The following is a 27,926-nucleotide window of genomic DNA, read 5'->3' as shown; positions in this document are numbered from 1 at the left end:
ATAAGAGCCATCTGTGTCAAATGCAGAGGATGCAGAAAGTCCCTCTCCCAGAACATAAATATGTTTACTTTCTCACAAATATAGTATGTTTTAATTTAAAAACTGGGAATGTTGCAAAAAGCATTGTGGAAGTCACTTTTCCAACTATAGCAAGGCATATAGGAAAAAAGAGTATATAAATTAAATTTTGTATACATATACTGTGTAATATGTTTAATAGGCAATCCTCATTTTGGTGGGTAAACAATACTTTGTTTTTAATCTTCTTATCACAAAAGTACATTATTAGCAGGTATCAACTAAAAATAGATACTCCAGAAAGAATATAAACTATATCAGTTTATTGGTAATAATTTCCATAACTCATGGAGTTTTAGAATTCTCAATCATTTTTTAACAATTTTTTCTTGATCAGCTTAATCAGCTATTGCCATATTTTTACTAATCTGTTATGTTTCTTTAACACTTCTAAAGTTTTCTAAAAGCAGAACTATGCTAACAGCTAATTAAGCTTTTTAAGAATTTTAGCAAACCTGAATTTATTTGCCTTAGTATTCTATATAATTTATTTAGTAGATCAGAAAATAATAGGCATTAATGTTCCACCTTGAATGTCAGTAATTTTAAAACACAGTTGTCTTATTGTCACTGAATAATCTGAGATCTGCATACTGAAGATATCTTCTTCTAAGTGAGATGAAGGAATATTAAGTCTTTCATTAACATATTTTTCTATGCTCTCTTTTTTGATAATTTTGGCCAAATTACAAAATAAGCAATCCTATTATATGCACTTTAACAAGCTTCCATCTAAAATTTTCCAGTCTAAAAAAACAACCACAGTCTTTGTTTTATTCCAACTCATACTGGAATTATTAATGCATTCCTTTTTTCTGGCCATTTCCAGAATCATCCTTGAAAACCAAAGTATTGGAGAGCTACATTTATTTTCATTTGTAAGTGAACTTTATGGTAATTTTTCTTCAGTGAATTCCTGACTCTACATCTCTGCCTGTCATTGTGTTTAATTGTATTAATTATTAACACAAAGATTGAAGGAAATTTCTACTTCTCAGGCTTTCTTCTTCAGAAACTAATAAAGAATTCAAGGACCTTTTTTGAGGACTACAGAAATCTTTGGAAAAGCACTTTTAAAAGCAATAATATTTTTAAGATAAAGGCAGAAAGAGAAAATCAATTTCTAAAATGGTAACATTTCCCTTATGGAAAGAATCCAAAATTAGTAGGCTGGTGTAGCTTCAGAAAGTAGGTTAAAAATACTTTCAGGCTTTTTACTCCTTGCATTTATTAATCCCTATGAAGTTAATGCATTTGCATGGAGACTTCTACAGAATCTGAACTGTTTGATTTAAGTTGAATAAATGTATTTTATTTGTTGAAAATGGATCCACTAAAAATTTCTACTTTTATTGCTTAAGGAATTTCTTCTCCCCCAGTTTAAAACAGCCATGACAAAAATAAAAACACCATGAATATGCTGCCAGTGACAGCAAGTACAGAAACGAGAGAACTGACATTGATTATTTTCTCACTCTGCCACCAGGCCTGCTTATGACACAAACAGTGGTGTATGGACATCAGTAGATTAACCATGAAGGGGTGAATACAGTGGAGTTGCGTATGTTTTGTTAGAAAAGTTCTCATTTTTGCCATCATTGAAAATTGTGTTGTTAAAGTCAGTCCACCAAACAATTCCAATAGTAGGTCAATCCTCCTTTTTTTTTCCTTATTACAGTTCTTATATAGAATGACTCCTTGCTTTGGAGAATCTCATATTTCACTCCAGTAACATACTTTATGCAGTATATATATTTATGCCTCAATTTTTTTATATTAACCAACTTAGGATGAGGTTAAACCCCTTTATGGAAACTCCAGATATGACACTTGACTGGTCATAGATTAAATAAATATATAACAAAACTGACAAAATTGCAAGGCAAAAAAAAATCCATTTGTATTTAAAAAAAAAGCAAATACATCTTTTAGATGTATTTTTCTCCCAATTATATTGCTTCTCAACATATTGGAACAACATGGACCTTGAGTTCATCTCCAGCCCAGGCTTGGGTTAAACGAGATTTTGAGATTTAACAAGCTGAATTTAACTACAGAAAAAAAAAAAAATCTTGGTCTATAACTAGAGTTTGTAGAGCTTATGTTTTAATTAGAGTTCTTTTAGAGTTTCTAGTGGTTACAGTGGCAGATTTAATTAATTCAAATTCACCTAAAAGTAGCATAATGCCAGATTGTGTCTGAAGAAACCTGGATGATCCATCAGAAATCTTTAAATTGTCAGTTGCCTTAGCTCTGTTCAAAGAGATGACAGACATAACACCACCACATGAATGCCACCAGAGAGAGCACTCAACAGCTGAGGGGAAAAGGAAAGCAGCAACCCATCTTTGTCACTTTGAAGGGCTTAGTTGTAGATAGGATGCATAGAAAAATACTAGTACATGTATACACTCTGACCCCTGTGCAGAATGGACCTGAATTAATACTCACTGTGATTTTCAGGGTTTAGTATTGCTGGCATAATATTTAGAACAAATATCACTGCAATAAAGACAAGTTAATTTCTTGAGTAGACTCTTATGAAAGAGACTCAATTCATCTTCTTTTAGGAGGTATTTGGTATACTCCAAGCTTGGGGTATAGTAAGGTCATTCCAGCATTTAGATAGGATTTGCTTTCACTTCCATTTTTGTTCTAATGTTTGTGATTATCAGTGCCACACAGGGAGAAAAAAAAAAGGCATCAATTACACAGGAAATTATTCCAAAAAGCAGACAAAGCAAAATAGAAATTATCATCATTCTCAATAATATTCCTTAAATGTTTGGCAGGAAGGACAAGTTCTTTTCACAAGAAAAATGTGGACAGTAACACCTTTCATAAGGAATGTCATAAACTTCCCTGAATCCTCAAGAGACAGAACTAACCTAATATTCACCTTCTGCAATGAGTTTGGAAGTGACAGCCCTATTAGCAAACTAATTAGCAATCCGTTTTACATAGCTAAATTAATTTTCATGGTTTAATTATAAACCCTTTATGAACCTAAAACTTTCAGATGCTCCATTTTTAATAAGAAATGTTAGCTTAAAATTCATCATAGTGAACTACTAATTTAAATTTCTACAGTGAGTGATGCATAAAAATATATTAATGACTATATTACCATATTCCTTTTAAATAATAAAATACCAACCACATGCATTCTTCATTGCTTTTATATTACAGTGCAAATACAACTGTACTTTGATACAAGTAAGCAATTAAATTTTTGCAAGTGCACATTGCTCTGGAATTGGCTTGTAATAAGATATGACTGGATTGTCAGGATATTACTTTCAATAGTGCAAGCATTGCTCATTCAGCACAATCTCCTGAGGGATATGTCCAGCTAGAAACTAATGTAGACAAGTCAGAGAAGACCTGTAAAGCCAAGTAGTTGGTGATAAGGATTTAATGCCCACACTATACTTATTCCAGCAGTGGTGGGGTTTGATTTCTAAACTTTGGGATAACTCTAGCTTGGCCTGACTGAATGAAAATGTGCACCTGAAGCTGCACCTTGACCACATCTTCCAGATTAGTTTCATCCAAAAGAAAGCCAAAAGGGATACTGAAAGGATCAACTAGAACGGCTTCAAAATGCAAACCAAGGCATAAATTGGAAATGAGCAGATTTGCCTCAAAACAAGCTCTTGATCCAGACATAAATTGGACACACCCTTGAGATCAACAAATTGACCTTTTTGTCCAGAGACTTTTGTTGAAATCTGATAATAAAATGCAAATTTCACACTTGTTGCTGCTGAAATCAAAATCTCTGAAACCTCTGAGGACACCAATTGCTCTGTAGAATCAAATAATCAAACCATTCTTATCTGTAACCTTTGATCTAGAAAAGAAAAGGATTTGACTTCAGATGAAGTGGGGGGAAAACCAACAGACAGAACCCTCAACCTCTTATAGACTCTTAAACTAATGAGTAGTAAAAGACTCCATTTCAAGACAGAAATTCCAACAGTATGGGAGCACAAAATGCCCACTGAAATTGCCTCTTGCATATCACTGTCATCTTATGAAGAAAGTTATCTCTGTGATGGTGTTTCCTAATTCACTCTAAAAGAACCAAGACCTTCATGGCTGGCAATGGAGAATTTAGATAAGGTATAGGTCAGACTGCCTGGAAGAAGGAAGGAAGAAAATGTGCTGAAATAACAGTGACAAAAAGTGCACAAAGAGACAAAAGGCACGAGAAATGCAAAGAAAATAGACCATGGAATGCCCAGGTCAATTAACCCAGTGGGTCAAAAATAAAGATAGATCTGGCCTTGGTCCATTTCCTCCCTCAGTACTCCCGACTGAGCCAACAAGAAGAGCCTGTAGACTTTCCATTTGTTTCACTACCATCTGGCAACCAGACCCTTCTCCTTTGACTATCCCTTAGAGTCAAAACAGACAGCTCTATCTACAGCCTCTTCTGGGCTCTCTGCTCCTTCTCTGTGGGAGGCCAACTAGGTCCTCCAAGAGAACTCCTATCAAAGCTGAGGTATTATTTCATTCTTACAGATGGCATGGTTAGAGCCATGATAGATTTGATACACAGCTCTGGAAAGTTCTTCACTAGGTCTAATGCCCTGAAGTCTTTGGACAGCTTGGGGAGATGTTTATTTCAAATGTCGTTCAGCATTTCTTTTCCTTTGCCTGCTCTTGTTGGCTCAAGACTGCCAACACAGTTCAGAAGACTCAGACAGGTAAGAGACATTGTTTCCTTACAGTTGCCTAGGAATGTATCAAAGACAAACATTGGTCCATAGTCTTCAAGGAAATACATGAATACAATAGATCCCCTGTTCTCAACTCAAATAACAGCCTGATGCTGGGTGAAGAATACTCCTTTAGGACAGTCAGCTGTGCTATGACCCAGTCTGTCACCAGTGCAGAGTAAGGTACGCTCTTCTAGCTAGCCCAGGCATTCACAGACTGCTGTATGTGTGCATATCCCATTCTTCACCCCCAACAGCAAACTACAGCTGTCCACTCTTTGATCCATACAGCATTCTGCCCCCTCAGAGCCTTCATCCCTGTTTAGAGAGCTTTTTTTACTGTCGTTAGAAGAAAAACTTTTTTCTTCCTTCTTTTTCTACGCTGAAAAATGGCCACTTGTTTGCGGGCCACAAAGAAAAAACTTACTTACAAATTTCAGTTGATGATTCCATGAAATCAGCAAAAGATTTTGAAGATTTCAAAATCTGCTGCCTGTGAACTACATGTAAAAAAAATCTGATTTTGTAATCTTAGTCCTCAAAAGTTGTGTCTTGGAAAAATGAGCACTATAATACAAGTCTTCTTTCACACTAGAAAAATTTCACTTTTCCTCTCTCAGTCAGCTTCCTCAGTTAGAAATCTGTTATATATGAAATTGCACATATGAATGTTCCAATATTAGTATTTCTCTTGTGGTTTTTCACCTCCTAATTTATAACTTAGAGAAAGTTAGAATTTTGTATAATATCTTGCAGTTACTTATTAATTCCTTAACAGGTCAATGTTTCAATCAACAGTTTTGTATTTTTTAGCAGCCAACAAAAACCACAAAAGTTTAATATTCCTGAAAGGTTACTCTGATATTTCAGAGTGGAGTGTAGAATTCTGTATTTTCGTAAACTCTAATTATTCACACAGCCTTAAAGATCTTGACCTTTTCAAGTGGATCTAGGTTTTCTGCTGGAGTGACCCTAGATTTCTCTCTCACTGGGTTAAGACAAGTAACAGAGGTCACTGACATGCAAGTTCATCTTGATGAGCCTGAGAGGCAAAGTTAAGAGCTGAATTTAAACTCTGTCCTAACCAAGGTTTCCCCCTTTGTTGTGAAGAATGTGAAAACCATTCTAATAGAGACCATTAAAAAAGCAGAAATGCTGACAGTAAAATTAACTTCGATGTAATTTTGTAGCCCTGTTATTTCCCACCATGTCATAAAAATATAAAACTGAAAAACTGATCTGAGAGTCTTACAGCTGCTATGAATACATGGCTGTGGCAATGATGTGTTTCTTTCCTGATGAACTAGCAATATAAATATATCTGTTATTTACAAGTATGTTGCTTCATCTATCAAGGCTGCACAGAACAGACTGCACTATGTAGGTAAGTGAAGCATGGCAGAGAGTGATAAAAATGAAAAATTACTCCCACTTCAGTTATGCTAATTCTGAGCCATGTTTACAATGTTTACAACCCCTTTTAAAGTAATGCCTCCAAGAATAGAGCTTTAATGAAAACTGCATCATAATATTCAAATTAAAATATTCCTTTTCAGCTTATTTCACTCAAAAAAGGGAATTAAAAAAAAAAGGAATCCAAATTTAAAAAAAAAAAAAGAGAGAGAGAGAGAGAAAAAAATAAAAGCTCAAAGGATTTTAAATGCCCAAGTCAATAATATAAAGTATTAATTTATGTGGGAAGAAAAGACCTGCAGTATTACAAAGCCTTATTTCTGTGACACCAGCTGTATAATGAGAATGGCTCTTTGAAGTCAGGACTACCAGTGAAAATCATTTGATAATTACCCAACAATGGGATGCAATAACTTTCAATATTTCCTTGCATTTAGCCCCTTCAGATCCCTGTATAGTAGTGGAGGGCAATTTAAAGCAGGAGGCTGATTGAAATGCTTTTGAAAATTGCCTGGGGAAGCTTAGGCAGGTTCTTTTACAATAAGAACAATAGTCCAACATCTTTCATGCCAGGGTTTGGCAGCATGGATAACCCCAGGCTTTCCCCAGGTATACTTGTAGGGTAATTGTCAATAGGTGGAAGCAGCTGCCATCAGAAACATCCTTGATTTAACTAAGGAAGCAGAGACCAAGATTTGTGCCAAAAGCAAACCTTCCAGGACAGTAGCATATGTAGAATATGAAGAATAGTAGAATATGGAGAATAGTATTATATGTAGAAGATGATGTTCTGTCCTCACAGTTCATGATGCCATAGGGGGAAAGGTGTTAAAAGCTAGGCTTCACAGCAAGGCTTCCCTGCAAGCACTGCTCCTGTGGTTGCAATAGATAGATGGTTACAGAAACAGATTACTTCTTGGTCTTTGGTGGATTTTCCCTTCACCAAGAAGACTTGTGTCTGCCTCCACCCTCCTGGGATTAATGAATGGTGTCAGCTTCATGCAGGGAGGAAGAACAGCTCTAAAGGGCCACTGTGCTTCCGTTCTGCCAAAGGCCAGGGCAAAATCAGAGCTGGAGGGCCTCTGTACTTCTGCTATGATGCAACACACTCAGAAACAGAACCATTCCTTTACATGGAAATTCAGTATCTACCCTATTTTCCCTTGGCTGTAATGACAAATATTTGCCCGTTTTATGAGACTGAGATAAACTTCCTTCAGACCAGGTGACAGGCAGACACTGAGGTATGTAATCTGCTCCTGCCCTTTGGCCCAAGAGAGAAGGACGTGAAGCTGAGGGAGCGTTTTCTGTGGGGTTCGTCTGTCATGTGATGAGAAAGGAGTGGGTGGATTTCTGACAAAACAATTGAAAAAGGGGTTGCTATATTTGCTGTCTACAGGTACATACTCTGCTCCTGCAATTTTCTCTAACTTTATGATTCTGTCCCAGTTGTGTTAACAAAATATTTCACTACTGTAATTTAGAAAAATTTTCTGACTCATAAGGAAATACTTGTGGGCTTCACCAACTTTCCCACACTTACCAGAAGGGGCTCAAGTTTATTACATTACTTTCTTGTGCAATCCAGAGCTCTTGAATTCAGGCAGGTTTTCCAAGCCCAGCAGATGGGTGACATTTTGGGGAAGAAAATGTGGATTCAATGTAGAAGACTTAAAGGGGGGGAGGAAGAGGATATATTACATCCCTTTTAGTATTTGTTTTATTCATACTCGTTTTTAAGGTACAATATATTTTTTATTGCTTGCTTTAAATCTGGGGAGGAAGCAGACTTTACAGACAGCAAAGCTTTGTGGAGTAATCCAAATTCCACTGCGATTTGGCATGTGGAATGTAGCATATCTTTTAAAACATACAGAATATCTTTTAAAGATACTGAATTTTTTACTATTCTCCATAAGTTCACTCACCTAGGAATTAGGCCTCATGCTTTTACCATTCCTGGGTTCTCTTCTTAAATCAGTCCCTAGGATTCAGTGCATACTGAATACAAAAACTTTGTATTTTCCATCCAGAACACAAAAAGTGATAATCAAGAAAAATTTTATTCTTACCTAAGAAGTTATTTTTATCATTATCATATTGATTTTAAATCAATTATATGAGAAAAAGTTGTAAAAAAACTTTTCATATGGATCCCTTTTCTAAAGCTGCTACTACAAATGAAGTTCATGTAAGTAACTCCAGAGTGATTCTTATCTTGGCCAGGTTTCAGCTGAAAAGTCACATTTTCTTTAAACCAATCACTGTGCTTTTTCTGTTGTTGGCTTTGGTCTTTCTGTTTAAGCCAGATCTTTGGAGGAGATCTAGACAAAATCTGCACTGTTTGTTATCCTTACTCTGATGACTTCTCTGGACAATAGTTCAGAAGACAAAAAGTACTCAAGGTTGTTGCTTAACAATTCTCAGGTATCAATAAACATTTCATAGAGTCTTGAATATCTCCTTCACTATGCAAGTATTTCAATTCAATCTAATATTCACTTTGTATTAAGCAGAGGATCCCAGTGACAAATAATAACAATTCCATAGGAAGAAAAAGAACCAAAAACAGGCACTGAAGAAGCAGAATTTAATTACTTGTTTTGAAGGTATTTGACATACAGGATATATTTCATACCAATGCAATCTATAATTATTTGCAAGATCTATTACATTTAGTAAATTTAGTAGATCTGTTATTACAAATAAGTTTCCTTTTGGAATATCCCATCTGAACCAATAAAGCTTATGAGAAACGGGCAACCCACTCTGCCTACATAATTTTTAGACTCTGCCATTACAAATTTTGCTTCAATTACATAAAAAAACTAAGATTAAAATATAGTTTATTTCATTGTTTACTCTGTACAAAATTAAGATGTGAAGCATATTACAGTGGTTGGGGTCATGAAAGCTTTGGTGTACTGTCAAACGTTCCCATCCTTCAGAGACATCCCGTGCTTCAATAAACCCACCTGTACCGACAATGCCTTGAAAACTGTTGTCCATACAGAATGTCAGCACCACCTCTCAGTGAGTTGGCAGTAACCTCTTGTCACCCTCACTTCTCTTGGCTTCATAGACTGACAACAGCAGTTGAGTTGGACCTGGGTTGAGGCAATAGGCAGAGGTCACAAACAATGAACATGACACACCTCAGCTGTCTAAGTGAATTAAAAAGCTTCAAACATGCATCTGGTTGTTATGGTAACCATGCACTAATTAAAAAATCCTTTTAATATACTTTTAACATAATGTCTCCTATGATATTCACATGGTTTTCCCCTTCGTGACACCCTCCAAGAACAGTTATACATAGTTGCTTTCACATATTTTTAATTGAGGACAATAAAACATATAAATCATATTTTCAAAACACAATAAAAAACCTCTCAGGCATAATTACAAATTATGTTCAATTTGTTACATCAAAATCTGGCAAGGATTTATGGCATAAAACCCAAATTTCTCCAGCCTGTGTTTTTTATAGCAAAAACATTTTGCATTACTAATTTAAGCATATTCCATTATTGAATTCAAAATCTGAAATTGTTTTAGCTGAATAATACAGATGATAATTTTCTAATGCAAATTGCATTGCACCAGTGATGATGCAATTACAGAATCACACAATACGTAAAGATTAATTGCTGGACCAAAATTTGTGGATATCTAAGAATCAATAACTATAACATGACCTATTTTTTTTTAAAAGAAGACAGATCTCCATTCCAATGCAAACTATATTCTTCAATAAAGCTAATTTTCTAAATCTGAAGACCATTATTTTGAAGGAAAAGAATCAAGCAAAGATATGACTATGTGTAAGTATCTGCTAAAGGGAGATATTCAAAGAAGATAGGAGATTAAATTATTTCAAACTGATATATAAACTGATAATATATTGATATACAATTGATCTATATTGATATATCAAATGAAAAAGGAGTAAAATGTTTAGGGAAGTTAATCTCTGAGAAAACTCATAGGTCGTAAAGGTAAAGCAAATGAGAATGAAAGCTTTTACAGAATACTTAGAGCAAAATATATTGTAATAGCGGTATAGTCTCACTGCTGGATTTTGATATTCACTATAAAGTTGAAAAGTGTTTCTTAGCTTTATGATATGTGTTTAAAAGAACACAGAATGAGGTATTCCAAGGAAGATCCTGCATGTGCATACAAACAAGGGAATGAGATGCAGGAAAGCAGTGCTGTGGAAAGGGAGCTGTAGGTCCTGTTCAAGCTGAACCTGAGCCAGCAGTGCCCTGGCAGCCAGGAGGGCCAACCCTGTCCTGGGGTGCATCAGGCACAGCATGGCCAGCCAGGCAAAGGAGGGGATTGTCCTGCTCTGCTCTGCACTGGGGCAGCCTCACCTCGAGTGCTGGGGGCAGTTTCAGTCACTGCAATGTAAAAAGGACCTTAAGTTGTTAGAGAGTGTCCAAAAGAGGGCAATGAAGATGCTGAAGGGCCTAGAGGGGAAGCTGCATGAGGAGTGGCTGAGGTCACTCAGCCTGGAGAAGAGTGAGGAGAGGCCTCATTGCAGTCTACAAGTGCCTTGGGAGGGAAGGTGCTGATCTCTTCTCTGTGCTAACCACAACCCAAGGTTTAGGTTGTATATTGGGAATAGGTTCTTCACCAAAAGGGTGGCTGGGCACTGGAAAAGACTCCCCAGGAAAGTGGTCACAGCACTTAACAGAGTTCAAGAAGCATTTGGACAATACTCTCAGGCATGTAGTGTGACTCTTGGTGTGTCATGTGCAGGGCCAGGAGTTGGACTTCAAAGATCCTTGTAGGTTCATTTCAACTCAGAATGTTCTGTCTTTCTGTGAAGTGATTTAAAGTTTGATTTACAGTGCACTAGTAATAGGAAATTTCAAACAGTCCTGTGAAGTTTAGACACTTTTAAAATTGAGCCCTTGGTAATTTACATCTCAAAACTTCTGGATGAGCATATTGCTGGTTTCAGAATTGCAGGAACATTCAAGAAGCCTGAAAGGATGCTGGTGCTCTGCTGATACTCAACAAGAGTAATGGCAGGTAATTATAGGCTTGGTAGTTTGCTAAAAAACCTTGGGAAAAAAAAATGTTGATATGAAATTCAATTAATAAATACAGAATAATAATTTATGACAGCCAAAATAATTTTACAGAATATAGGTCTCAAACAAATTAATACATTTTGTATGAGACTACAAGAATGAAAAAGAAAACTGGATGGATACAGTAGTCTGAAAAGATATTTGAACCTCCATTAATTATTACTGATCTTGTTTAATAATTATCACTACAAAATATCAGTCCCTTCTACATGACAGAAGCTGAGAACTGTTCAATAGTTATATATCAGAAAGCAGCTGCTTTTGTCCTTTGTCTTATAACTCATTATGTTAGTAGCATTCTTCAGGGTTTGTTTTCAGGCTTGATGTTATTTAAAAGAACAATTAAGATTCAAATGTAGATATACAACTACTTATAATGAAAGGCTGGCTGCCCCCCACTAAATAACAATAGCATCAATGTCATCAAGCCTGCTTCCTATTTGAGCACTCGCAAAACAAATGCATTTACAAGTATAGGAAACATTTATGTCAGAGTCTCACAAGTAACAGAATAGTGGTCAGTAAAGTTCCTTAGAAATAATAAAATGAGACAGAAATAAATTGTCAGGTTTTTTCATTAGTCATAAATGAAATTTCACAGGATCTTTACTGAGCTCATTTCCTCTCGTACATATGCATAAAAAAAAACTGGAAAAGAAAATGAAGCCTCATGTGAGGCTTATTTGTTGATGAAATGTATAATCCAGCCTATAAAAGGTGAGGGCTGGCTGCCAAGACCTTACAGTAACAAACATGAGGCCTAACGAAATGTAATGTATATATACATAAGGCAAGGTACCAAAGTAGTTAAACTAAAAAACATCAAATCAAACAGACAATGGAGCTTTCAGCATCGCAAATACTATCTATTTTTAATTCTGCTACCTTAATTTTTTTTCCATGCAGAAAGCTTTGAATCCAAAACTTTCAAAATTCAAGCTGAGACAAGAAAAAAATCATGAACACTTTCAGCCAGAAGGCATATTCTGAGATCGAAATACAAACAACTGAAAATGGGGAGTGTATCGGAAAGTGCTGAACAATATGAAAAAGAGTTTTCTGGTATCACCTCTGCTCTGTTGAATGTTAGTGAAATCTTGCCTATCATCCCAGTAGTTCTTGGAGATTGTCTTCATCTACTGGCTTAGATTGCCCAAACAGTTTAACAATGTGAGGCGACCTCTAATTTTTCCACCAACCCCATTCCCTTTATTGCATCTTTTAACAGCTGTATAAAGAATGCTCATTCAAATGTTTTAGAAGTTTTCTGTGATTCTCATTCACATTCAGACCTGTTACTCTGAAGACAGGTTATCTTTCTTTCTTTTAAAACCTAGCATAGCAATATTAAGTGACAAACATCACCATTTTGAACTACATTTACTATGTCCCGAATCTCCTAGTCAAAAAAATCTAATTAAATTACCTTCATAATACATACATACAGAAGGATTGACCAAAAAAAAATGAAGCAGTAAACCGATGCTGAGTATTTAACTTGAACTGGTGGGAGGTAGCCTTGGTTCTGGAAAAACTCATAATTCACTAATGTCGATAGAAAAAAATTGAACTCATGGATTAAAATGTAAGTCAGAATACCAGGTCTACTAAAAGGAAAGAATAACTGCAAATGCTTTGGATACTAAAGTGAGAAAGACAATTTGCAATATAACATGAGTCACCTTGGACAGAATATTAGAACACCTGCAAAAGCTGCAGCGTGAAGCAAATCTATCGAATGGCTGTCACCTGAAAAATAATGTTTGGCAAGAGCTACCGTGAACAGCATATTAAACCTAAGCTGGCATTGTAAAATGGTGAAACAAAAGACAAGCGCAGTTGCATAGGAAACATGGAGAAGGCAAACAATTTATTCTTTCAATATGAGCACATGAATATTAGAAAAATGGTCAACACATTAAACCCACAGACCAATTTCTTACCACCCTACCACAGAGGCTGGGCCATAAAAACTTCTGTCATACAAGCAAGTTAAAGGTGCTGGTGCACAGATATTAACAAGATTTCTGATCAGAAATCTCTGCAAAGACTGCAGCTGACAAGCCAATGAGGTCATCAGCATAGGCCCAAAGGGTGGAGACCATTCCAGCCAAATATCTCAGCCTGTTAGACTTATGGAAGAGGAGCAGCCACAGCAGAAACAAGTGAGAGGAAGTTACTGCTGAAATCTAAACTCTGATATAAATAGTCATATAGCTACAAAATAAATTTGGTTAAGACTAATCTGGATTTCTCTACTTCACTTTTCCCTGTTTTGCATGAGCTCAACCTTCTGAAGTTGTCAGTCAGCTGAAAAAAATTTCAAGGATGAGTGGAAGGACAGATGCAAATCGAAGGAAATAAATACTATTTTCCCCTATTGAGCAAGGAACCCCAGCTTAATTCTACCTTCCCAGCCTTTCACTGCCTGCTAAACCAAAACAAAAATCTTGAGGAAAAGCAACAAAAATTATTGCAGCAGCAATTTATAAGGCTGAAGCTCTTTCTCCATAGAAAACCAGAATCACTAGAATTGTTCTAGAGAAGCTAAGAGAGGGTTTGTATTGATTTCATCATCATGTGCTTAGGGAAGAAGAATGGCTCTGCAGGTTTTCTCCCTATATATATCCACAGCAGAGCATGAGAGTCAGGTGACAGGAGGAAAAGGAGACCTGTCACAAGATTCTTGGTGGTTGGGAAAAAAATGAGATAGATGAAAGAAGAATTAACGATTTTGTGAAAAGTTCAGGTCGCCTCCTGACTGTAATACTGTAAATACTGAAGCATTGAAAACTGAGAAGGTTCATAAAATCAGGCCCTTAGTCCACTTCTTTTCCCCACTTATCACAGTTGGATGCACCTGTTTTCCCAGTAAAAATTAATTAACATCCCACAGTGCAACTCAAGGCAAAGATGGGAGGGAGAAGAAATTATTGAACAGAGCTAGTATTGGTACACATATCTAAGCACACTTCTACAGCTCTGTACGTCTCTTTTCATGTACCTCCCACTGACTCCTCTCTATGCAGGCTCCTCTCTGTCTGTACAGGTAGCTCCTGCTAATTTATCTCCAAAAAGGTTATGTGGAATGAATACATGAAATGCAACCTGGCTTTGGCTCTGTGTTTCAAAAATGGAAACATCAATTATAATAAGATACTTAATTCTTCAAAAAAGTGTCATAGCATCTTTTGTAGGGAGATCAAACATTTTTGGTGTCAATGCAGCGTGTTTGGTAAGGGATTGTGTTCAAAGGTGCTAGGCAATTTCAGCTCTCCCTGTCTCCAATGCTGTAACAGTCCTCAGCATGTACAAAGAAGTTCTTGGCACCTCACAAGGATTGGGACAGAGTGAGAACATTAGGAGATAGTTTGCTTTCTAATATTTTATGTCTGACTCATCCAGACCTGACATTTAAGGCCTTATAAAAATATGAACATCTTCAAGAGCAATTAAAAGAGAGCCAGTCTAAAAGAGCTATTTATATCAAAGAGAAAAGAAATAACTTTGTGTTGACTGTCTAAAAAAGCGTGACAAAGCCTAATTACACTTATTCAAAATCTAGCCCAAATAAAATGTCAAGATGATGGCTCTCTTTCAAATGTAGAGCTGCATAAGGAACATACAGGGAAACAGACTGTAATAGATATAACCAAATCCAAGTCTGTATTAAATGAAAAGCTGTTAAAAAAAAGGGAACCATTTTCATAAAAGTAACATCATGACAAATCAGAGGAAAATAAACGTCATCTTCTTGCCTTTAAGAGAACACTAATTCAGTGTCACTGACTAAAGAGGAGTACAGGGACATGAGGAGTGAGGGATGAGGCAGCGGGGAGAAGTTCTTAGAAATTATTAACCTTCTTAAACAGCATGGGTTTAAATGGCAGCAGAACCACATTAGCCTAGGTTCTTAGTCAAATTCAGCTGCTCAAGTTCACCCTCAAGATCCCCTGCAGAACCAAGCTCAAGCTGTTAACTGAAGCAAAAAGCCAAATTGCTGTCTCTTCACTGAAGTAAAGATATATTGTCCAAATTATTTCCACTACTGGAGCAAAGGAAAACAAGGGCAAGTGAATGAAAAGAGCACATTTGAAAGTGTTCAGAAATCCTGAGTGAATAAAGTGTGATAGCTATAGAAAAAAAGAAGAAATTCAGAACAACTCATTAACCGGTTCTCAAGTCTCTCTTGCATATACCTTCTCCTTGCTTACCCTCCTACCAGCTAATTTCATCTTTGAATCAATTGCTGCCTGTCCTTATTTTTCTCTCCCCTCCCTTCTCCATTGGCAACTGGGTTTAATTTCACAGTTCATAACACCAGCAGTCTCTCAACTCTTTGTGGTTTGCCCTCTAGAGGCTCTCAACAATTTTATGTACCACAAATGAACACAGTACCTCCTCAGGGATTAATCCTGCTATCCTTTAGCTGAGAACTCTCCCCATGGAAGAAGTCATATTGCTTGTTTATCTAGAGAAATATTACAAAGCCAACAAAAATAACTCCAGTGTGATCATTAAAACATGCTCTAATTAGGATTGAAAGAAGTAAATCAAAAGTCATTACTATAAAGCTGCTTCTTTCTACATAATCTACATGAGTCATCAAAAACATATACACATGTTGAATACCAGTATTCAGATAGCATCTCTGCAACATCACATAGTACAGGGAAGTTTTATTAAAACAAGGAACTTGAGATCTCAGTCCAATTCTAATTACAAACTCACACTTAGTTCTGTAACTGCCAGATGTCAAGTCAGAGCTGCCAATGTGAAGCAGAACAGATGGCATAGACCCATTTAAGGCTCTGAGTTTTGAGAATGGGTTTGGGGGATTGAATAGTGGGATTTTTCTTGTGCCAAATAAAGTACTAGGGGATTTTTCAGCATCTATAGGAAAAAATAATTTCAGGACAAATAAAAGACAATCCAAAGTCTCAAGCAAAATTAGCAGATACTTAAACTCCAATAATTTTTTTTCTCTAGTGGGAATTTTTATAATAAATCCTCCTTTCTGAATAATTTGTTGGTTTTAATATTAAAAAAAAATCTGTAAAACCTCAAGTCATTCCATAAAGTCTCTTCATTCCTACAAAGAGAAAAAACATAATGAAGCGCTTTAATACTATAAATGAATCTTGTCTCTGAGTGCAGTAGAGAAATGTCAGACTGAAAATAAAAGAAGCTAAATGAACAAAAATAATTTTCTTTTCCCGGTGCTTGTGGTAGCATTCACACAGAAATCTTATACCTGGTCTTCTATTAGAAGTTTAAAGGACTTATCATAGACAAAGTGGCAAAATATAATTGTTTATCACTGACACAAGTCCAAAGGAGAAGAAGTTTTAGATATGTGCCCTCTGAAATCACCAAATTCTTCTTCACCTAGAAACAAAATCCAGAGTGATACAGAGGATCTGCTTCTTCGGTTCTAGTGGGAGCTGCAGATGACCAGCACTTCTTAAGGCTGCGTTGTATGTGACTGTTGAAGAGCTCTTTCTACTCTAATTCAAAGAGACAAGTGTTAAGGATGGCTTTTGACACACGAACAACTTCAGTCCAAGAAACTGCTGTATTGGGTTTGCATGGCAAGGTTCTGGTGGGGGGTGGGAAGGCAACAGGTGGCTTCCATGAGAAGCTGCTAGAAGCTTCCTCCATGCCCAACATAGCCAATTCCAGCCAGCTCTAAGACAGAACCTTCATTGGCCAATGCCAAGCCCATCAGCAAAGGTAGCAGACCCTCTGCGATAACTTATTTACGAAGGAAAAAATGTTATTGTGCAGAAGTAATTGTGGCCAGAGAAAAGAATATGTGAGAGAAACAACTCTGCAGACATCAAAGTCACTGAAAATGGAGTACATGGAGCTGGAGCAGGGATTCCCCTGCAGACTGTGGTGAAGACCATGGGGAGGCAAGCTGTCAGGCTGTCGCCCTGCAGCCCTTGGAGATCTGTGAGGTGCAGACATTCACCTGCAGTCTGTGGAAGAGACCCATGCTGAAGCAGATGGATGCCCACAAGAAGGCTGTGATCCTGTGCGAAGCCCACACTGGAGGAGGCTCTTGGCAGGACCTTTGTACCCATGGAGAAAGGAGCCCACACTGGAACAGGTTCACTGGTAGGACTTGTAGCCCTGTTGGGCCCCATGTTGAAGCAGTTTGTGAAGAAGTGTAGCTGATGGGAAGGACTCATGTTAGAGAAGTTTGTGGAGGACTGTGTCTTATGGGATTGACCCCATTTTTGAGCAAGGGAAGGACTTCTTTCCTTGAGGAGGAAGAAGCAGCAGAAAAAACAAGTGATGAACTGACCACAACCCCCGTTCTCATCCCCTTGTACCTCTGAAGGAGAAGAGGGGAAAAGAAGCAGTGAATCAGGAAAAAAGTTAAGCCTGGAAAGAGGAAGAGATGAGAGAAACGGGGGTTTAAGATTAGTTTTACTTCTCCTTATTCTACTCTGATTTTGACTGGTAATAAATTCAATTCATTTCCTCAAGCTCAGCATGATTTGCTCATGACAATTTGTGATCTTTCCCTGCCAATTCATGAGCCTTTCATTATATTTTCTCTTCCCTTTCCAGTTGAGGAGGGAAGAGAGAGAGGCTTTGCTGGGTGCCTGGCATCCAGCTGGGGTCAAACTACCACCAGTGTGAGAGTAGGAGGCCAATTGTGTGCCACTGTAGTGCTGGTCTAGACAGTGTCCGCTCAGAACATGGCAGCCAACAACATCATACCATTTTCCCTAAACAGACTGAGTTCCTTCTGTTTGAAACTTGCTTCCCTTGAGACCCTTTTTATCTCTTCATGTCTGTGTCATTGCTACGCTGCAGTACTTAACCCTTCAGCCATCTTCCCAGAACAATGTTTGAAAATGGCCATTTTCCTTCATGAGTCTGTGCAACATCAAGTGCTCAATGTTGCAAAGTGCGCAGCAAGGCAGGGGCAGATGACAAGAAACATACTCCTAAGTGTATTGAAGGATAGGTCAGTAAGCTCATAGAACATGCTGGGAAAGAATTTAGAGGAAGGATGCACTAATGTACTGAAAATAAAACCCTAGGCCTAGTTTTCTTCTGCTCAACTTTCAATGTTTTTCTTGGAAACCTGGCTGCCTTATAGCCTATTACTATGTTTTGCAACCATTAAATCCCTCTGTATAATCCAGTGCAATTCAGAGAAAAAGAAGCCATAGAAAGAAAATCCCTCTTCTCAAGAGGGTTTGATTTTAATCCCTTCTTGCAAAGAAGGTATTTATGCACCACTCACATTCTAGGCAAAGTTTTCACTTTTGTACTCACATTCACTCATTCTTTAACAGAACAACTAAAAAGCTTCAAACATCCCTTCCATTTTTATTCCCCAGCCTCAGTCTAATTGTGAGAGAAGGGAACAAGCTCCAGACTATCTCAAAGCACAAAAGAATGTGTAGGATTAAAAGAAAGAAGTGGATAATTATGCAATAGAAAAACAGAGAAATTATTATTATTATTGTCTTTAGCAGGGAAATAAGGAAGTGAGTCAGGCTGAGGAGCTTCTCAAGCAATCAGCCTCCACTCATGGTTCTCTGCTGTAATTGGTGAAACAGATTTAGGACCAAAGACTTAGATTCACTAATTTATATTCTCTTCATTATTATTTTAGACCTTCTAGAACTTAGCCCTAAAATGGAAAAGTTTTCCTTTAAAAATAGGGATAGGGAAATCAGGGAGGGTGATTAATGATGATATATCATTAATCTGAAACACAGAGATTAAACAATGAAAATATAACCTCTGGGAGGAAAAAAAATTAGGGTAGAAGAAGAGGGGAATAAATGAGATAAATTAGCAAGCTCTAAAGTGGGATCTTTTTGCAAAGTAGCTAACTTGTCTGGCATTTTATTTACTAAACTATCAGGCTACACAGGCTATCACACACTTATCAGCTATGTACATCTCAATAACACAATCCTTTCTTGCTGAGATTTTCAAACAACACTTTAAATTTTAATTTCTTCTCCAACATCTAAAAGAGATTATTTTTAAACAAGTGAAGCAGCTCAAAAATTTAGAGATTTCAGAGGAGTTACCAGTCTAAAATACCCTTAGACCTGAAATTCAACATCAATTTTCAACCTGTGCATAATGAAGGAACCAAATATACCAGCCAGCCACCAAGAGGGAAAAAAAAATGGGAGTTGCATAGAAATGCAGGAGGAGAGTAAGTATACTTCATTAAGAGCTGAAGATAATTCTTCCCCCTTTTTTTTTCCTGTCCTACCAATAAATGGAGTTTCAGGAGAAGAAAAAAGTTATCTTCCTCATGCTCCTTCTCACACCATAAGGCAATTAAGCCTTTTTCTCAGTAAGTGCTCAACTTCTTCCACACTGTGGACCAGATTTGCCATGTTTCTGCACTTTAGAGAGCCAACTGCAGCTATACCACATCAGCAAAAAATGAACTAAGTCAGTAAAGTTCTTTAGCCTAGTCTGGACTGGGCCCATGAGCTGTTTCTCCCACTTCTGGTAAGACTCATTTACTCCATGTCTTTTGCCATCTGGCACAATCTAACTGTACCTCACTGACTCACTTTCTTATCTTCTCTCCAAGTCTCATTTACAAATCTTCGCTCTTTGCCTTTCCCTTCTGTGGTTTCTCACCTGAATCTTTCAAACATTTGAATCTGCAGAGCATTCTACAATGGAGTAAAGTTATTGAAGGAAGGGTGAACAGCATCCAGCAGACTGTTCCTTTAGAGCTCATAGGATCCATTCATAACTCTTGTTTCTAATCTGAGTTCCTCTCAAAGTGGTGCATTTACACACTGCTCTCATTTTCAGAGTACACATCTAAGGTCTCAGCCTAGATTGGTCTAGGTCCTAGATTGAATCTCACAAGAGTCAGTTTGAACATCTCATCTGCCTTTAACCATTACAATGTTTTCAGTAAACAACCAAAAAAAAACCTATTTCATTCTAAAAAACTGTCAGATCTACAGGAGACTTGGATATAATTAGTTTCTACTACAGCAAAGGGAAAAAAATGTGTCTTGAGTCAATTCATGTAATTTTGTAATAACCATTCAGCATGAAGTTTCTGTTTGCAGATTTTTTTTTCTTAAATGAAATACATGATGAGGTCACTGGTAGTTTTCTCCCAGTTTTTGCACTGATTAGCTGTCTTGAAGATAGTGAAGATGTTCCTGATCCAGAAATATTAATCCCGACACATGAATAATTTCATCCAAGGTAACAGTTCTCTATTTCTAAAGTAACTTTTACATTCAAGCATTTATACAATCGTAGCCAAAACCAGAAGCAACTAGATCCATAAATGGGAAAAGCAGTAAATAACTTAAGATTTTACAGATTCTAAAGCAGTCAAAGTTTCTCCAAAACAAATGTTCACTGAAAGCTAGGATGAATACAGCAAGATAATGCAAGGTCGTTTAACAAAATCTGCCGTTTGTTTTCCTGGTCTGTCACCCAGTTGATGCTTCTGCTGCCAGAATAGTGAAACTGTGGAAAGTCCTATTTAAAGCAAAAATTCTAGTTTGCATCCAGAAAAATATTACATATTGGTTTGTCATGTTATATGACTCCAATAACTGAATTTCATGGTGCTTTTTCTGTCAAATTACATTTTTTCATGACAGCAAGAGTCAATTAGTCTAATTTTGTCAAAAATATGGTAGGAATGAGTCAAAGAGAAAAAATCATACAGAAGTGAAATTATTTTAAAATGTATAAAAATTCTTGAAGAGTAATCATTAAGAAACAGGCATTTTGATTTTCTAAACTCTAATGAACTTGAAATTAACATTTTCCATTGAAACCCTGTCTAACATATACTTGTCTTCCTGCATGAAGCTAGAGGTTGTTGTTCACTTTAAATTATGACACAGAGGCACTTTCTGCTGAAAACAAAATGTGACTTTTTTCAGTTTTACTGATTGCCTTTGAAGAGAAATAAAATGTCACTGCTTCTCATGAAATTTGCTGGTAACTCATGTGAATCAGAAAGATATTTCTTTTTCTCAGTGGGAGACTGAGGTCTATGCAACCTGCAGTAGAAAAGAAAAAAATACTTAGTTTTAGTTATAAAACAAAGTTGTTTGGTTGCTGGATGAAAAAAAAAAAAAAAGTCAAGAACTGGTTTTGAGTTCCTTTCAAAAACACCAAAAAATTAATGCCTCTCAAAACACCCAACAAAAACACCCAGAAAACAACTTTACATATTTCAATTAGCTTCTACAACTTACAGACTGCTTAGTGCAGGGATATATTCTACTCCATATCTGCCCAAGATTTAGATTGTTATTCCAGCATCTCCTGTTGGGGACTAAGTTTGACTCCTGCTTCTTAAAACCTAGCATAAAGCAGACAGGAGCACAGCAGAAATCAGCATCTCAAAACTAGTTTTAAGCAGGAAACTTAAATAGATTCATATATTTTAAAGGACATTTCCCAAAGAAATTCTTTGTTGTGTTTGCAACGAAAATTTCTGACACCACTGTATTCTTAATGTAGATTTTACTCTGTGAAAAGATTCACACAAAACAAATAAATGCCAATAGTTGCCATCAAGTGACTCTTCCCGAATCTTATCGCTTCATTATTTCCACTAGGTACTCCAGGAAACAAAAGGTCAAGGTATCAGTAGCCTCCTGCAACACCAAGATGGAATTAAAGGAAAAAAGCAGAACCATGATCTTAAAGGCATGATCCGTAAAGATTGAAACTGATAAAAAAACACATTTATCTCCTTTTCTCTCCCGCAAGAAAATTTTTCCTTCAACTATCTTATCTAATTACAGGAAAATTGTAAAATTACAGCATTCAATTTACTTAAAGTTTTCATCCTGATTCCATTTTTCAAAGCTGAAAATTTTCTATTTCCAGGTTGGATGTTTTTTTCCAGCAAAAAGTGGAGTGTATTCTACTCTGTTTAGAGGAGTGTATTCAGCAGTTCCATTCTACTACACTGACATTATGGTCAAAGTTTAAAAATTTTATAGTTAAAAAATAAGACAAAAGAAGGAAAAAATGCAATTATTCTGGATTTTTTGGTATCAAATTTAGTGAGGAAGAAAAAAAACCAAAATTAATTTAAAATTACATATAAAGCCTTTTTTTCCCCTCACAAGGAGTTTCAGAGAGGAAGATACAAGCTCTGGTTAGCAAATACAATCAGCTTTGAACAGAAGGTTTAGATCCCCTCTCTGGAATATGTTGAGCAAATATTTCTCTCTATCACCTATGATCCAACAGACACCATCTTCCTTGATGATGTTTCTATTTTAAATTTTCCAGCTAGAGGGTGCCCAGAGAGGTAGATTCGTTTTTCAACTTTTATTCTTCAGCAAGCTTTTCAATACTCCTCTGTTCTATGTCAACACAGTACCACATGAAAAATGCTGGAGAAATCCAGGCTTGCCCTAAAACAGCCCATGTGCCTAATGGCAGAGCACACATCATGCAGAGATGGTCACAAGAGTCCAATTGCATCAGCATTCCCCTTTGCAGCACACCACGTTTGGCTACAAGCTTCTCTTGTTCAGCTTGAAAGCGCAGTGTCCCCATGTGCAGAAACATTGTGCTCTCCCTAAGGCTTTACTGTGAAGTCCCTATTGCTGCACGTGGATTTTGGCTTGGGAAAAGTATAGCCATAGTGAGCCCATATCTGAAATCTAACTCCTTGCACCTCACTGTGCATAAGCTCCACTGACTGACATGATAAATGTGATGTGTTAAACATTTCTTAAAGGTTTGTAGGACCAGGGACACTGAGCTACAGCTGGGTGACTAATCCTCTGACACTTAGCCTCTCTTATATGAGGGTTTATTTAAAAATTTCACTGTTGCAAAGAAAAATGAAAGGGTTTTGCCAATCCTTTATTTCTGATTTTTTTCAGAGCTCTGTATTAAATTATAAGTGCAGTTGCTACCATAAAAACATGTGTACCCCGCTGCTTTATATTATAAGGAAAAGCAATATTTTCCAATGTAAATTCCATGTGTTCTAGAAGGCAGGCAATGGCCACACCAGTAAATTATCCTTGACAGATTATGATCCAGAGCAGTCCTAACCACAACCTACAGTTACAGATTTGTGAGCCTTTCTGGAGACTGAGCAATAAAATAACTAGCATAAATCTTTAATGGTTTACCTACATTGCACACTAGCAAGTAGCTCAAGATCTCCAAACAAGCTCCAAATAAGCCAGTTTGGTCAGTATCAGATACAGCCTAAGTATCTTGAAGTAAATTAGCCCCCAGGAGCTTTATGCTTCCACTTAGCATGAGCTTTAGTACATAAATTTACCTCTAGTTTATCTAGTTTAACACCTGTTCTCACAGTTTGTGGCTGGTTCTTTTTTTTTTTTTTTTTTTTTAAGGATTATAAATGTAGGTTTTGTCTTTCTTTAACATCATTGCCAAAATAGCAAACAAAAGACATTTTAAACCCATCAGACATTTCACCACTGCTGAAGGTCACATTACCAATGACTGAGAGATTGGAAAAACCATTGTAAAATTATGTGTGGTCACGTTACTCTTCTATTGACTTTGATTTGTTTGCAAGAATGATTTATGAAACTGTTAGGAGCTGAATACATTAACCAAAACATCCCATTATAGCTTTCATAGTGCTAACTAGTTATCACTAGTGGACAACACAGTTAATGAACAAATCATGATTAGGTATCAATATATTAATTCAGCCCAATCACTTGTTCCTAAGTGTTTTATTTCAGTTTCATAACTGGAAATACATTGGCTGGTGTCATTGTGTTCACCCTATTCTTCAGATAAATATCTATGCAAATACTCTATTTTCCTGTTAGTCTATCAAATCATTCAGTATCAAAAGCTTTTATCATCCTATAAATTATACTTCTTATGATAAAATTTGCTTTTATAGTGGAAATGCTTTTCTTCTTTGTAATTTAGAAGACCCATCCCTAAACATCTGCAATGAGAAGGATAATGCAACTAAATTAGTGGCAGCTGTAACCCTTAGCATAGCAAAGATTATCTTAACCTATCTGTCAGAATTCCAACCCCTTTTTATCTAATTGCTTGTTCTTCTTGCACTAGTCCCTTCAGTATAACAATTAAATACTGCATTCTCCTAGGCAGTCTGCTCAAGAGTTGATTGTGCTTAGTGCTTTAGTTGGGAAAGAAAAAAAGGGGATAAACTTTGAGAAATGTGTTTCAGTTATTCACAGAGGATAACACTAGGACACAGTATGGATCATGTGTCTTCAATAACAAATTAGTAGTGGTATGAATTGAAGATCAGAAATTATCACACTTCAGCTGCACCCCAACTTTCTCCTTTTTTATTTCCTAAACTGCAACTAATCATTTGGGATCAGATCATCCCTAGGTTTAAGGTAGTATCTTGAATTACAGATAAATTCCTGTAATATTATGAATGTACCCTACCATCTTAACACTTCCTCAAACACATTCCTGGCTTCAATTTTAATATGTGGCATGATCCACTGTTTAGCCTAAACACATAACCACTGCATAACTTTCTAAAATAAATGGAAGCTCTACTGGAAAAAAAGTAGTTTTCTACTACACTGTGTGGTAAGAACAACAGGCCCACAAATGAAAGGCTTCTCAGAACCAGACTTGCAAATAAATGAGGCCCTTTTTACTCTTATAGCTAGTGGGTATTGTCTTAGCTTATAAGATCTTAAATCAAAAAAAAAACATAATTTTTGCTTCAGAATTCTCAGTTTATCTGCTTAATACTACCACCTGAACCTTCAGTGACTGTAGTCAGTCTTCATCAAAAAGGAAGCAGAGGCTGTAGAACTCACACTACAAACTGGGACTTAACATTTATAGCCTTAGCTTACAGTCCCTGTGCGCTATGCTGTGGAATTACACTTTAATAAATGCTTTATCTAATACTCTGTCTCCTTTCCAACAAAATCAGTTAAGTAAGTAAGTAGACAAGCCAAAGAAATGGAAAAACTTCATTAATTCTATCCCCAACATTGAAAAATGCCAGATTAGTCCATACTACCTTTCATTTAGAAAGTATAAAGAGAAAAGAAATGCACCACATATTTGAAAATATCTGTAAGTTGTTGTAAGTTGTGCTTTACAGGTGTATCTGTAATAGCTGTATAATTCTACTGTCTGTAAAATTAAGTTCCTTCATGGCATATTTCCCAGACCAGCAATTTTGCATCAACACTTGTTGAATCACTATATGCTGGATCCATACACACTCTCAGAATCAGGTATTGTGCTTCCACGAGCAAGCAGCAAAAAGCAGCTCCCTGGAACACTTACCAGCTACAGGCAGTAGTCTTCAGACATTCACTCTGCTTTAGACTCAAAGCAAAGACCTCAGTTTATATCCCCTTCAGCATTTTCCCTGGCCCCAGATTTCACAAGTGCCAGTCAGGTAGTGGGTGTGCTCAGTCCTGAGCTAGAAGTCTTGATCCTCTCAGCTGTACAGCCTGGCCCACGTGAGACTTGCTCCTCAAGGTCTTTGCTGATTCTCACCTGCCCTGCGCTAGCCAGCATAGTGGGAGCAAGATTATCACACACCTGTCTCTGCTATTTAACACAGCTGTCTTCATCTTGGCTTAGCACCTATCTAAGTATGGAAAACACCAGACAAAAACCAGCAAGATCCTATTTAACTTTGACATCAAACAGAAAATGCTTCTACAAAAACAAGCATATAGGATTTAAAATTTATGTTGAACCAACTGAAAATGAAACAACTCCAAAACAGGGGTACAGCAAAGTAGGTAACAGATGACAAAAAACAGAAACACAGAGAGTGTTAATCTTGAAAAACACCTAAAATCTGTTTCTAGTGAACAATAAATACATATATATGTATATATGTGTGTGTGTGTGCATTTCATATATATATATTATGTATATTATATATATTATATGTATATATATATAAAATATATATGTATCTATAAATCTGTATATATGTGTGTGTGTGTATATATGTATGCATACATATAAATACAGGAGGTCCACCCTTGCTCTAGAGGCATCAGGGGCAGCATCACCTATTGGTCAAAATGAAGGGATTCTTCTGTTCTGCTCTGCACTGGGGCAGCCTCATCTCAAGTCCTGTGAGCAGTTTTGGGTGCCACAATCTAAGAAGGATACAAAGCTATTAGAGAGTGTCCAAAGGACAGCCATGAGGATGGTGAAGGGTCTGGAGGGGAAGCTGCATGAGGAGTGGCTGAGGTCACTTGGTCTGTTCAGCCTGGAGGAAAGGCTCACAAGGGGAAGAGGAGGGACAAGGACTGATCTTGGCACTCTTGTGACCAGTGGCAAGACTTGAGGGAATGGCATGAAGCTGTGTCAGGAGAGGTTTAGGCTGGATATGAGGAAAAGGTTTTTTCACCTGAAGAGTGGCTGAGCACTGGAACGGGCACTCAAGGGAAGTGGTCAGAGCACCAAGCCTCTCAGAGTTCAAAAAGCATTTGGAAAATGCTCTCAGGCACATGATGTGATTCTTGGGGTGTTCTGTGCAGCACCAGGAATTGGACATCAATGATCCTGATGGGTGCCTTCAGAATTCAGTATTCTATGATTCTATTATATACTTTTGCAGGCAGACATATTATGGCTTCATTTTGATCTGGTCCATACAAATTCAGATTTTTAAGACTTAGAGTCTTAAGCCTAAGACTTAACTCTTAGGCCTAAGAGTTGCTCTTTTTATTTTTGTTTGGTTGTTTTTCTTTACTAGTCTAATTCTATGGTTCATTTGAGTGCTTGCCAATAAATATATTTTCAGGGGCATCTGTTGTCATGGTTTGTATCTGACACGATCAGAACGTCTCAAGTGTTGGCTTCAGAGGGCATTTCTTTTTATTTGAATAAGAATTAGAAAAGGGGATGGGCAAGAGCAAGGTTTTTTACTACTGAATTTCTAGTTTTGATTTTCTAGATTGTTCACCAAACCTGTCAGCAAGAGCTGCAGTGATAAATCACAATGAGGAGGGGTGGTCCTCACTCTGTGAATGTATTCCTTTTCAAGACCCTATGACTGCATCTGGTCAAGAGGATGGAACACTGAAAGCAGTCCTTCATCTGCTCCTGCATTTTATGTTGCTTTTATACTGAAAAGAGGTAGAAAAAATATTAGGAACCCTTCCTTTTGAAGACTACCATGTTAGCTGATGGAGATATGTAGAACGTTTCTATTTCCTCTGCCCATATGGGGACACAGCCAGCACACCTGTGTGCCAGAAAGGTCATAAGCAGCTGTGTCTGCTAACATGTCCATAACTGCTGAACAAAAACCGAGCCAGCCCAAGGACTAGTGAATTCAGAACGGTTTGACAGTACACTTCAGGAGGATGCTGTGGAAGAGCAGTGGGGCGTATTTATGGTTTTCACCTCTGTCAGAAATTGTACTGAATCAAGTACTTAGAATCAAACACCCAAAGATTTTGCTTCATTTAATCTATAGTGAACTAATACAGGTACAGTGAGACTTTATTATTTTTGAATAGCAACACTTGCACAGGAATTAAAGGTGATTTTAAGTAACCCGTTTTGAATTAACTTATTTACTTATTCCAAATTAATTTTTATAAATGCTCTGTTGCATACAAGCCTT

At 37.0% G+C, this 27,926-nt stretch overlaps 1 long non-coding RNA gene across 1 annotated transcript in view; it reads right to left on the bottom strand.

Annotated features, from left to right (window-relative positions):
- LOC128789873 (uncharacterized) overlaps nucleotides 1-9,251 on the bottom strand; it is an 83,493-nt gene extending 74,242 nt beyond the window's left edge. The window contains exon 1 of the long non-coding RNA XR_008431560.1: nucleotides 9,191-9,251. This is a non-coding gene — a long non-coding RNA (uncharacterized LOC128789873). The remainder of the gene's footprint in view (nucleotides 1-9,190) is intronic.
- Nucleotides 9,252-27,926: the final 18,675 nt, after the last annotated feature.

Source organism: Vidua chalybeata, chromosome 6, assembly GCF_026979565.1.
Source record: "Vidua chalybeata isolate OUT-0048 chromosome 6, bVidCha1 merged haplotype, whole genome shotgun sequence".
Taxonomy (NCBI): Eukaryota; Metazoa; Chordata; class Aves; order Passeriformes; family Viduidae; genus Vidua; species Vidua chalybeata.
The sequence above is the reverse complement of the archived record's forward strand: the minus strand, read 5'-3'. Positions and strand labels throughout refer to the sequence as shown.